Here is a 12,421-nt window from a genome sequence, read left to right as displayed (position 1 = left end):
GCGAATGTCACGAAATTATTCCTTCATATTCGGAATCAAATGAAAGTTACAAGGACTTAAGTCCGGGGAGTATGGTGGATGGTACAGTACTTCCCAGTCCCATCGACCGAACAGAGCAGCCACAGCTTGCGCTGTATGCGCCCGCGGACTGTCGTGCAAAAATGATGGACGGGTTGCGCAGAAAGCGTCGCCGCTTCTTTCGCAAAGCTGGTCGCAGGTGATGCTCCGACAATGAACAGTAATACTGTGCATTGACGGTCTGCTGTGGAGGGACGTAATGCGTTAGGATAACATCATCACAGTCTTACAGGAGAATCACCATAACATTCAACGTACTGGGGCTCTGACGCACTTTCCACTTTCGCGGCGACCCGTAATGACGCCATTCGTTGGATTGGCGTTTCAGTTTTGGCTCGAACGATGTGGCCCATGTCTCATCCAGTGTTACGATACAGCGTAAAAAATCCTCTCCGTCTCGCTCATAGCGCTCCAAGTGCGACTGAGCAGCGTCTCAACAGCCTGCCCCTTACGAGTATAAACTATTAGAGCTTCATCCATGGGAATCCACAGAAACTTTTTGAAGAGGGTGCAAAGTTAAAAAAGTTCCTTCATGCACACAGCTTAGTTAAGCTGAGAAAGTGTCATATCCCAAGAAAATATTGGGTAGGAATTACATGAACTTATTGCATCTTAAACGTTTGAAGGTTACCCTGTCAACACTTTTTTGAAGGTACACATTACGGTTATAGCTTAAAGGAAAGGATATTTCATTACTGTATACGAGGTACATCATGTTATTTTATTAGTATGAATATGGATGGGGGAAATCTTTCAAGAACCCTTCAACAGATCCAACCCTTAACACGCTAGGACTGGAACATAATAGTCCTCGCTTCCTGGTTCGACAAGTTATTTTGCAACCACTGCAACAGGACAGCATAACTCTATGCAACCACAGCAATGGGACAGCACAACTCTATAGCTTGCATGTCGCGCTGGGTTGCACCCCGTTAGTTTAGAAAGTTCCCAACTTCTTTTCGATCTTGATACTCCGCAGTTTCCCTTCTTTTATGGGGCATAAAACGGTATTTCCATTGTATTTGGGTCCAAAGACGAAGTACAGGTGAATTCACCGATGTATGACTTGACCGTGTTTCCATACTCTACACAGTCGTTCTGTCGGTGTGGTTCCGAACCTTTCTGAGATCATTGCCCCTAAGTGCAATTAGATGTTAGCTAGAACCCACTCCCGCCCCCCCCCCTCCCCGTTCCCCACTCCACTCCTCACCATAATCAACATTAGCGCCTAACTAAACTTAAGACTGAAAAAGAATTTTCGTCGAACACATTCATTTTTAAAATTATGGAAGACAAATGATTACTTTGTTAAACCATGAACTACTGACTCAATGACGCATATTTAGCACTCCCCATTTTTAATTATCTTTCTTTTTTATAGAATGATGAAACAATTCTGTGTACATTCCTAGTGCTATTTGCAACTCCTTACCAGAAAAGAAAGTAAACTATCCTCACTGAGGATAAACACTCGTTACAAAACATGCTGCTTCTGCCCCAGGCCTCTTCTTAGTAACGCTTGCTTCTATCATTCCTGCTACCCTATTTAAAATCAACTAAATTAACGTGTGTGCACTATACTTAGGCCTACTGTTTGTAACTTGACTGATGGACTCCTTATTTCTAAACTGACAGCAATTAGATCACGTTAGGCTGCTAATGCCTTGTGTCTCACAGCTGCCATTAATAATAATAATAATAATAATAATAATAATAATAACCGTGGAGGCCCGGGAAAAGAATAGGCCTCCGGTATGTTCTGCCAGTCGTAAAAGGCGACGAAAAGAACAAACCACTAATAGGGCTAACCCCCCTTTTAGTGTGATTAGATTGGCCCACAATGGTAACGACACTGCTAGCCAACTGGAAAATGATTCAAATCCAAATAGAGGTGTTTTGCAGGATATGCTTCCTGCAACCACCCTAGAAGGAAAACAAAGACAGAGGATGAGATGGTCAGATGAAGTTAATCGACACCTCATGGTCTGTTATTACCAAGCAACGAATCTAGGAACCAACACAACTGGATACAGATCACAAGTATACACAACATTTATCACCAGATACCCAGAATTAAAATTTTTAACAGAACAACGACTAGCTGATCAGATCCGTGTAATAATCAAAAATAACAGGATACCCCAGTCAGAATTAGAAAACATCAAACAACAAGTTCAACAAATACTGGAACAAAATAATGTGCAATCAGAAGAAGAAGAAAATACAGTAATGGACTCAAACATCCCAGAGCAAACAAACAAAGAACAACACGCATCAATTAAACAGTCAGAGGAAAACGAAATCTTAAGACAGCCACCAGAACAAGCACAAATAGAACACGAAGTGACGCACATGGTAGATATAGAAGAAAAATTTCAGCTGACATATATAGAATGCAAAGACACAAATGCAGACATTAGACCATTCTTCCATAGACCGCCAAATAACCCACAAGTCGAAACAACAATAAAAACTATCAACACAATCATACACAACAAAATAAATGAAAACACAACTATGGAAGAGTTACAACTACTGGTTTATATAGGAGCACTCACTACACTAAATATACACACTAGGCAGAGATCAGAACCAACCAACACACAGAAGAAACCCACAAAACCAGCATGGCAACACAGGCTACAGATCAGAATAGAAAAACTGAGAAAAGACATCGGACAGCTAACACAATTTATAAGAAATGAAATGTCAGAAAAACAACGAAAAAGGTTAAGTAAAATTTCACAACAAGAAGTGATAGAGCAATTAGATGAAAAGAAGCAGAAATTACAAGCATTGGCCAAACGACTTAGAAGATACAAAAAAAGTGAAAATAGAAGGAAACAAAACCAAACATTCAACACAAACCAAAAGAAATTTTACCAGACAACAGATAACACACACATTAAAATAGACAATCCACCAAACATAACAGACATGGAACACTTCTGGAGCAACATATGGTCAAACCCGGTACAACATAACAGGCATGCACGGTGGATACAAGCAGAAACAGATACGTACAAGATGATACCACAAATGCCTGAAGTGATAATTTTGCAACATGACGTCACCCAAGCAATTAATTCTACCCACAATTGGAAAGCCCCTGGAAAAGATAAAATAGCAAATTTCTGGCTAAAGAAATTCACCTCAACACATTCACATCTAACTAAATTATTTAACAGTTACATTGCAGACCCATACACATTCCCTGATACACTTACACAAGGAATAACTTATCTGAAACCTAAAGATCAAGCAGACACAGCAAACCCAGCTAAATATCGCCCCATAACATGCCTACCAACAATATACAAAATATTAACTTCAGTCATTACACAGAAATTAATGACACATACGACACAGAACAAAATTATAAATGAAGAACAAAAAGGCTGTTGCAAAGGAGCACGAGGATGTAAAGAGCAACTGATAATAGATGCAGAGGTGACATATCAAGCTAAAACCAAACAAAGGTCGCTACACTACGCATACATTGATTACCAAAAAGCTTTTGATAGTGTACCCCACTCATGGTTACTACAAATATTGGAAATATACAAAGTAGATCCTAAATTGATACAGTTCCTAAACATAGTAATGAAAAATTGGAAAACCACACTTAATATCCAAACAAATTCAAATAATATCACATCACAGTCAATACAAATTAAGCGTGGAATATACCATGGAGACTCATTAAGTCCTTTCTGGTTCTGCCTTGCTCTGAACCCACTATCCAACATGCTAAATAATACAAATTATGGATACAATATTACTGGAACATACCCACACAAAATCACACATCTGCTATACATGGATGATCTAAAACTACTGGCAGCAACAAATCAACAACTCAACCAATTACTAAAGATAACAGAAGTATTCAGCAATGATATAAATATGGCTTTTGGAACAGACAAATGTAAGAAAAATAGCATAGTCAAGGGAAAACACACTAAACAAGAAGATTACATATTGGATAACCACAGCGACTGCATAGAAGCGATGGAAAAAAACAGATGCCTATAAATATCTAGGATACAGACAAAAAATAGGAATAGATAATACAAATATTAAAGAAGAACTAAAAGAAAAATATAGACAAAGACTAACAAAAATACTGAAAACAGAATTGACAGCAAGAAACAAGACAAAAGCTATAAATACTTATGCTATACCAAAATTGACCTACTCATTTGGAGTAGTGAAATGGAGTAACACAGACCTAGAAGCACTCAATACACTTACACGATCACAATGTCACAAATATAGAATACATCACATACATTCAGCAACTGAAAGATTCACATTAAGCAGAAAGGAAGGATGAAGGGGATTTATCGACATAAAAAACCTACATTATGGACAGGTAGACAATTTAAGAAAATTCTTTATAGAACGAGCAGAAACTAGCAAAATACACAAAGCAATCACTCATATAAATACATCGGCTACACCACTGCAATTTCATAACCACTTCTACAACCCTTTACATCACATAACATCAACAGATACGAAGAAAGTAAATTGGAAAAAGAAAACACTACATGGCAATCACCCGTATCATCTAACACAGCCACACATCGATCAAGACGCATCCTACACATGGCTAAGAAAAGGCAATATATACAGTGAGACGGAAGGATTCATGATTGCAATACAGGATCAAACAATAAACACCAGATATTACAGCAAGCATATTATTAAAGATCCCAATACCACAACAGATAAATGCAGACTTTGCAAACAACAAATAGAAACAGTAGATCACATCACAAGTGGATGTACAATACTAGCAAATACAGAATACCCCAGAAGACATGACAATGTAGCAAAAATAATACATCAACAGCTTGCCTTGCAACATAAACTTATAAAACAACATGTTCCCACATACAAGTATGCACCACAAAATGTACTGGAGAACGACGAATACAAATTATACTGGAACAGAACCATTATAACAGACAAAACAACACCACATAACAAACCTGACATCATACTCACCAATAAAAAGAAGAAATTAACACAACTAATTGAAATATCCATACCCAATACAACAAATATACGAAAGAAAACAGGAGAAAAAATTGAAAAATACATCCAACTGGCTGAGGAAGTCAAGGACATGTGGCATCAGGATAAAGTTGACATTATACCAATTATACTATCAACTACAGGAGTCATACCACACAATATCCACCAGTACATCAATGCAATACAGCTACATCCAAACTTATATATACAACTACAGAAATCTGTAATTGTTCAATTACCCGAAAGTTCCTAAATGCAATGTAACATATACCGTACAGTTAAAAGGAAGTTACGCTTGATCAAGGTCCGCGTCACCTTCCATTTTTAACCAGACATAACGTCTGAGATAAGAAAGAAATAATAATAATAATAATAATTATTATTATTATTTATAACAATGTAGTAACCATTACACAGTTACTGTTGTGTTGGCCGTTTGTTCGTTTATTATTGTAAAGTGAACAACGAAGCAATATATGGTCCACTACTGGAAGTATCAACAATTCGTAGAAGAAATTTTTGTCAGGTATTTAAGAACATGTGACAAATATGTCTTAGTTTTACTGTCTTAGATCCGTGGTAGAAAGTATATGCGTAATAGGTGGACTATTCGGGGAACCTGATGTTCATGCATTCGTGTTACAAACTGTAAAACCCATCATATTGTGCCACACGTTAATCCTAGTGCCAGAAAAAAGTAAATATTGGTATGTAATAAGTATTGCAGTCTTACGAAATAGTGGTAGTAACAATGCTCTTTCAAAAATACAGTAATTTAGTTTCGTGAGCGAAACACACTTAAAACCTTTTGTTTTTAGTACTCAGAAAGTTACATTTTACCCATCGAGGGGTAATTTCCAGCAGGCTAGGGAATCACTGTTCTACCGTATCAAACTGAATGCAGTCACTTTGTCTAATAGATTAAATTGCAGCAGGCGAAGGGTCCGTTCTTGTGGGAATTGCGGACGGGTGACGGGCAGGTACAATGCGGCCAAGATTGCACATCACTTTGTGTTGGGACTGTCCATTTCGTAAGCTCCTATAATTCTGAACAGACAATTTCGGCAATGCCCAGCAAAGTTTGACACCCGCCAAGACAGGAAAGAACGACGAAACCGACGCACGACGAGAAAGCGGTATAATTTCCCGCGAACCGTCTGACAGCCAAACAATCTAGCGTTTACTAAGCCACACAGTTTCCCCTTACACTCGACACTGCTAAATCTGTGGTTTAGTGGAATCATAGACAGTGATTTCTAATTATTTATGAGAATTCTGTAGGGAATTAAAATGCTGTACCAAGACAACCAAACTGTTCAGTTTGCACATCGAAGAAGCAACGACGGAAATAAAAGAAAGGTTTAAGAGTGGGTTAACATTCAAGGTGAAAGAATATCAATGATAAGATTCACTGATGACATTGCTATCCTCACTGAAGGCGAATGGGTTGTATGAATAGTGTGAACAGTCTAACGAGTACAGAGTATGGATTGAGAGTAAATCGAAGGAAGACAAAAGTAATGACAAGTAACAGAAATGAAAACAGCGAGAAACGTAACATCAGAATCGGGGATCACGAAGTAAAGTTTCGCTGTCTGCTTTTTATTGCTCTCGTAACTACTAATATATTGATAAATGGATGAGATTAATATGTTGCTACGAAAAGAGCCCTTAAATACTTTTTAGGGATGCTGTGCTGTTACTTTCTTTGGATCATTAATTTTCAACAAAACATAATATATTATGTTCTTATTATTCTGGATCTGGGTTTCTATAGAGGGAACATTGTTTCGTTACTGTAACTCGCTATAAACTTCAATATAACTTTCTTACTTTACAGTTATTGAAAAGGTTACTGAAAATTATTTCGTTATCAATACTGATGTTACAGCACGCAATGTTTGTTCAACATCAAAATTTTGCAGTGGATTTTTGTTAACAGTAAAACACCAATAAGTACCACGACTAATACGAGAACATGAGACTATTATCAGAGAAAAAATGTTTTTACTATAATGTTTGCCAGACTAGAACTACGCACAGCAAGATTTCTTTTATGTCATGAAGGTAAATTATCTTTTTGCACTGTTAATAATATATCATCCGCAGCCCGCGTCTACCTCTAAAATACATCATAAAATCTGCTGCTCTGCCCTGCAAGCCCGAAAGCTGGAAGAAATAATTTTAGTTCAGTATTACCTGTCCGCTTCTTTGCGGTATGATTGATTTCATTTAATGCAGTTTGAATGCGCCGTGGCTGCGGCTCGTTCGTTCGTAGCGCAGCTCTGCACCACGAATAATATTTAAATAGCTGAAAATGTCTTAAAAGGATGGGATAAAATACCAGACAAGCGTATTACAAATCATAATGCAAGTTTTCACAAAGTAACTCTATTCAAAACATTTAGACATATTAAATTCTTACACACCTTTACAAATCAATGCCTAATGGCGTCCTTCTCTCAGTCTTGACTAAAGAATGTTACACAAGCATACAATATAGCGTCACAGGCTCTTCCTACTCACGTAACTCCAAAAAGACGACAGAAATTAATGCTCGGTCACTACTATTTACACTCAGTTTGATATATTTAAATATTTGTTTGATACTTAATAAGTATCGTCTGTGGCGGTTTCAGTACTCGCCGACACAGATATTATCTTTAAAAAAATCGGTAAATAATTCTATACAAGTATAAAACATGACACATAATGGTTTCTCTTTATTACATAAAGTTCGAACAATCATTGTTCACGCAATTACACACATCCAGTTCAATTTCTTTCTTTTTTTACCACATATAATATGTGTTTTGCCAGGAGACGTTACAAAAGGAAGTTAAGGAATTCTACTACCTAGGCAGCAAAATAATCCATGACGGACGGGACCCAAGGAGGACATCAAAAGCAAACTAGCACTGGCGAGAAGGGCATTCCTGGCCAAAAGAAGACTAGTATGAAACATAGCCCCTAATTTAAGGAAGAAATTTCCAGGGATGTACGTATGGAGCACAGCACTGTGTGGTAGTGAAACATGAACTGTGAGAAACCAGAACAGAAGGGAATCTAAGCACTTGAGATGTAGTGCTCCAGAAGAATGTTCAAAATACGGAGGGCTGATAAGGTAAGAGATAAGGAGGTTCTCTGCAGAATCGGCGAGGAAAGGATTGTCTATGGAAAACGCTGACAATAAGAAGGGACTGGACGATAGGAAATCTGTTAAGGCATCCATGGTACTAGAGGGAGCTGTAGAGGGTAAATACTGTAGAGGAAGACAGAGATTGGAATACATCCAGCAAATAAATGAGGACGTAGGTTGCAATGGCTGCTGTGATGAAGCAGCTGGCACAGGACAGGAATTCGTTGCGGGCCGCATCAAACCAGTCAGAAAACAGATTCCAGGATGGGACAAACGCCCCCTCTTGCTCCCCTGTGCGACCGCCTGTGGCCACACCGTGGCAGTCCCAAACAACAATAACTACGGATAATACTGGCTGATGATGGTTAGGTCTTCACCTTTGTCGGTGCTGTTAAATCCACTTGTTCCCACTACTTGCTTTGTTAATTTCTCTCAGGGTCATAGCGACACACTTAGCACTCATCCATGGTGATTAGGCGGCTATGGAAGCCATGTGGATTCACCTGACACAGTTGTAACAGTTCCACTGCTGCCTGGTTCCGTAGCCTCTTTCACTGCGTGAGAGCAGTCACGGATGCCAGTGGGGGCTGCCTTTCTGATGTTGAAAATGTCATACACGAGGTTGAAAACTAATCCGTGATTGATTTTCGATCTTCGAACACGAAGGATTCGACTTCTCTTCCATCTCCCGGTTCTTAAGGAGAGATGGTCTGCCATTTCTTTCTTCGTCATTCAGACTTATTTGACCACAGAGGAAGCGCCTACGCCACATGATGGTGCACTGTTGCCGTACACTTCCGCCAACCTAGCATGCACTATTGAGGCGTTGGTCCCCTTCAGGCGCACAAAACTCACTACTGCACAATGCCCCATATATACTATTGGCCATTAAAATTGCTACACCACGAAGATGACGTGCTACAAACGCGAAATTTAACCGACAGGAAGAAGATGCTGTGATATGCAAATGATTAGCTTTTCAGAGCATTCACACAAGGTTGGCGCCGCTAGTGACACCTAGAACGTGCAGACATGATGAAAGTTTCCAACCGATTTCCCATACACAAACAGCAGTTAACCGGCGCTGCCTGGTGAAACGTTGTCGTGATGCCTCGTGTAAGGAGGAGAAATGCGTACCATCAAGTTTCCGACTTTGATAAAGGTCGGATTGTAGCCTATCGCGATTGCGGTTTAGCGTATCGCGACATTGCTGCTCGCGTTGTTCGAGATCTACATCTACATCTACATGACTACTCTGCAATTCACATTTAAGTGCTTGGCAGAGGGTTCGTCGAACCACAATCATACTATCTCTCTACCATTCCACTCCCGAACAGCGCGCGGGAAAAACGAACACCTAAACCTCTCTGTTCGAGCTCTGATTTCTCTTATTTTATTTTGATGATCATTCCTACCTATGTAGGTTGGGCTCAACAAAATATTTTCGCATTCGGAAGAGAAAGTTGGTCACACTCTCTCCCCTACTACGTGATAATACAAAACGAGCTGCCCTTTTTTGCACCCTTTCGATGTCCTCCGTCAATCCCACCTGGTAAGGATCCCACACCGCGCAGCAATATTCTAACAGAGGACGAACGAGTGTAGTGTAAGCTGTCTCTTTAGTGGACTTGTTGCATCTTCTAAGTGTCCTGCCAATGAAACGCAACCTTTGGTTCGCCTTCCCCACAGTATTATCTACGTGGTCTTTCCAACTGAAGTTGTTCGTAATTTTAACACCCAGGTACTTAGTTGAATTGACAACCTTGAGAATTGTGCTATTTATCGAGTAATCGAATTCCAACGGATTTCTTTTGGAACTCATGTGGATCATCTCACACTTTTCGTTATTTAGCGTCAACTGCCACCTGGCACACCATACAGCAATCTTTTCTAAATCGCTTTGCAACTGATACTGGTCTTCGGATGACCTTACTAGACGGTAAATTACAGCATCATCTGCGAACAACCTAAGAGAACTGCTCAGATTGTCACCCAGGTCATTTATATAGATCAGGAACAGCAGAGGTTCCAGGACGCTTCCCTGGGGAACACTTGATATCACTTCAGGTTTACTCGATCATTTGCCGTCTATTACTACGAACTGCGACCTTCCTGACAGGAAATCACGAATCCAGTCGCACAACTGAGACGACACCCCATAGACCCGCAGCTTGATTAGAAGTCGCTTGTGAGGAACGGTGTCAAAAGCTTTCCGGAAATCTAAAAATACGGAATCAACTTGAGATCTCCTGTCGATAGCGGCCATTACTCGTGCGAATAAAGAGCTAGCCGCCGATGGATTACTCCTACTACCCTTCTTAAACACTGGTGCGACCTGCGCAATTTTCCAATCTGTAGGTACAGATCTATCGGTGAGCGAGCGGTTGTATATGAGTGCTAAGTAGGGAGCTATTGTATCAGCGTAATCTGAAAGGAACCTAATCGGTATACAATCTGGACCTGAAGACGTGCCCACATCAAGCGATTTGAGTTGCTTCGCAACGCCTAAGTATCTACTTCTAAGAAACTCATGCTAGCAGCTGTTCGTGTTTCAAATTCTGAAATATTCCATTCATCTTCCCTGGTGAAGGAATTTCGGAAAACTGCGTTCAATAACTCCGCTTTAGCGGCACAGTCGTCGGTAACAGTACCAACGGCACTGCGCAGCGAAGGTATTGACTGCGTCTTGCCGCTTGTGCACTTTACATACGACCAGAATTTCTTCGGATTTTCTACCAAATTTCGAGATAATGTTTCGTTGTGGAACCTATTAAAGGCATCTCGCATTGAAGTCCTTGCCAAATTTCGTGCGTCTGTAAATTTTAGCCAATCTTCGGGATTTCGCGTTCTTCTGAACTTCGCGTGCTTTTTCCGTTGCCTCTGCAACAGAGTTCGGACCTGTTTTGTGTACCACGGGGGATCAGTTCCATCTCTTACCAATTTATGAGGTATGAATCTCTCAATTGCTGTTGCTACTATATCTCTGAATTTGAGCCACATCTCGTCTACATTTGCATAGTGAGTTCGGAAGGAATGGAGATTGTCTCTTAGGAAGGCTTCTAGTGACACTTTATCCGCTTTTTTAAATAAAATTATTTTGCGTTTGTTTCTGGTGGATTTGGAAGAAACGGTATTGAGCCTAGCTACAACGACCTTGTGATCACTAATCCCTGTATCAGTCATGATGCTCTCTATTAGCTCTGGATTGTTTGTGGCTAAGAGGTCAAGTGTGTTTTCGCTACCATTTACAATTCGCGTGGGTTCGTGGACTAACTGCTCGAAATAATTTTCGGAGAAAGCATTTAGGACAATCTCGGAAGATGTTTTCTGCCTACCACCGGTTTTGAACAAGTATTTTTGCCTACATATCGAGGGAAGGTTGAAGTCCCCACCAACTATAACCGTATGTGTGGGGTATTTATTTGTTACGAGACTCAAATTTTCTTTGAACTCTTCCGCAACTATATCATCGGAGTCTGGGGGTCGGTAGAAGGAGCCAATTATTAACTTAGTTCGGCTGTTAAGTATAACCTCCACCCATACCAGTTCGCACGGAGTATCTACTTCGACTTCACTACGAGATAAACCACTACTGACAGACACAAACACTCCACCACCAATTCTGCCTACTCTATCTTTCCTGAACACCGTCTGAGACTTCGTAAAAATTTCTGCAGAACTTATTTCAGGCTTTAGCCAGCTTTCTGTACCTATAACGATTTCAGCTTCTGTGCTTTCTATTAGCGCTTGAAGCTCAGGGACTTTCCCAGCACAACTACAACAATTTACAACTACAATTCCGACTGTTCCTTGATCCAAGCACGTCCTGTATTTGCCATGTACTCTTTGAGATTGCAGCCCACCCCGTACTTTCCCGAGGCGTTCTAACCTAAAAAACCGCCCAGTCCACGCAACACAGCCTCCGCTACCCGTGTAGCCGCCAGCTGAGTGTAGTGAACTGACCTATTCAGCGGAACCCGAAACCCCACCACCCTATGGCGCAAGTCAAGGAATCTGCAGCCAACACGGTCGCAAAACCGTCTGAGCCTCTGATTCAGACCCTCCACCCGGCTCTGCACCAAAGGTCCGCAGTCGGTTCTGTCAACGATGCTGCAGATGGCGAGCTCTGTCTTCATCTCGTAAGCAAGACCGGCAGCCTTC

The sequence above is a fragment of the Schistocerca nitens genome, chromosome 4 (assembly GCF_023898315.1).
Source record: "Schistocerca nitens isolate TAMUIC-IGC-003100 chromosome 4, iqSchNite1.1, whole genome shotgun sequence".
Classification (NCBI taxonomy): Eukaryota; Metazoa; Arthropoda; class Insecta; order Orthoptera; family Acrididae; genus Schistocerca; species Schistocerca nitens.
Note: the sequence above shows the minus strand (reverse complement) of the source record.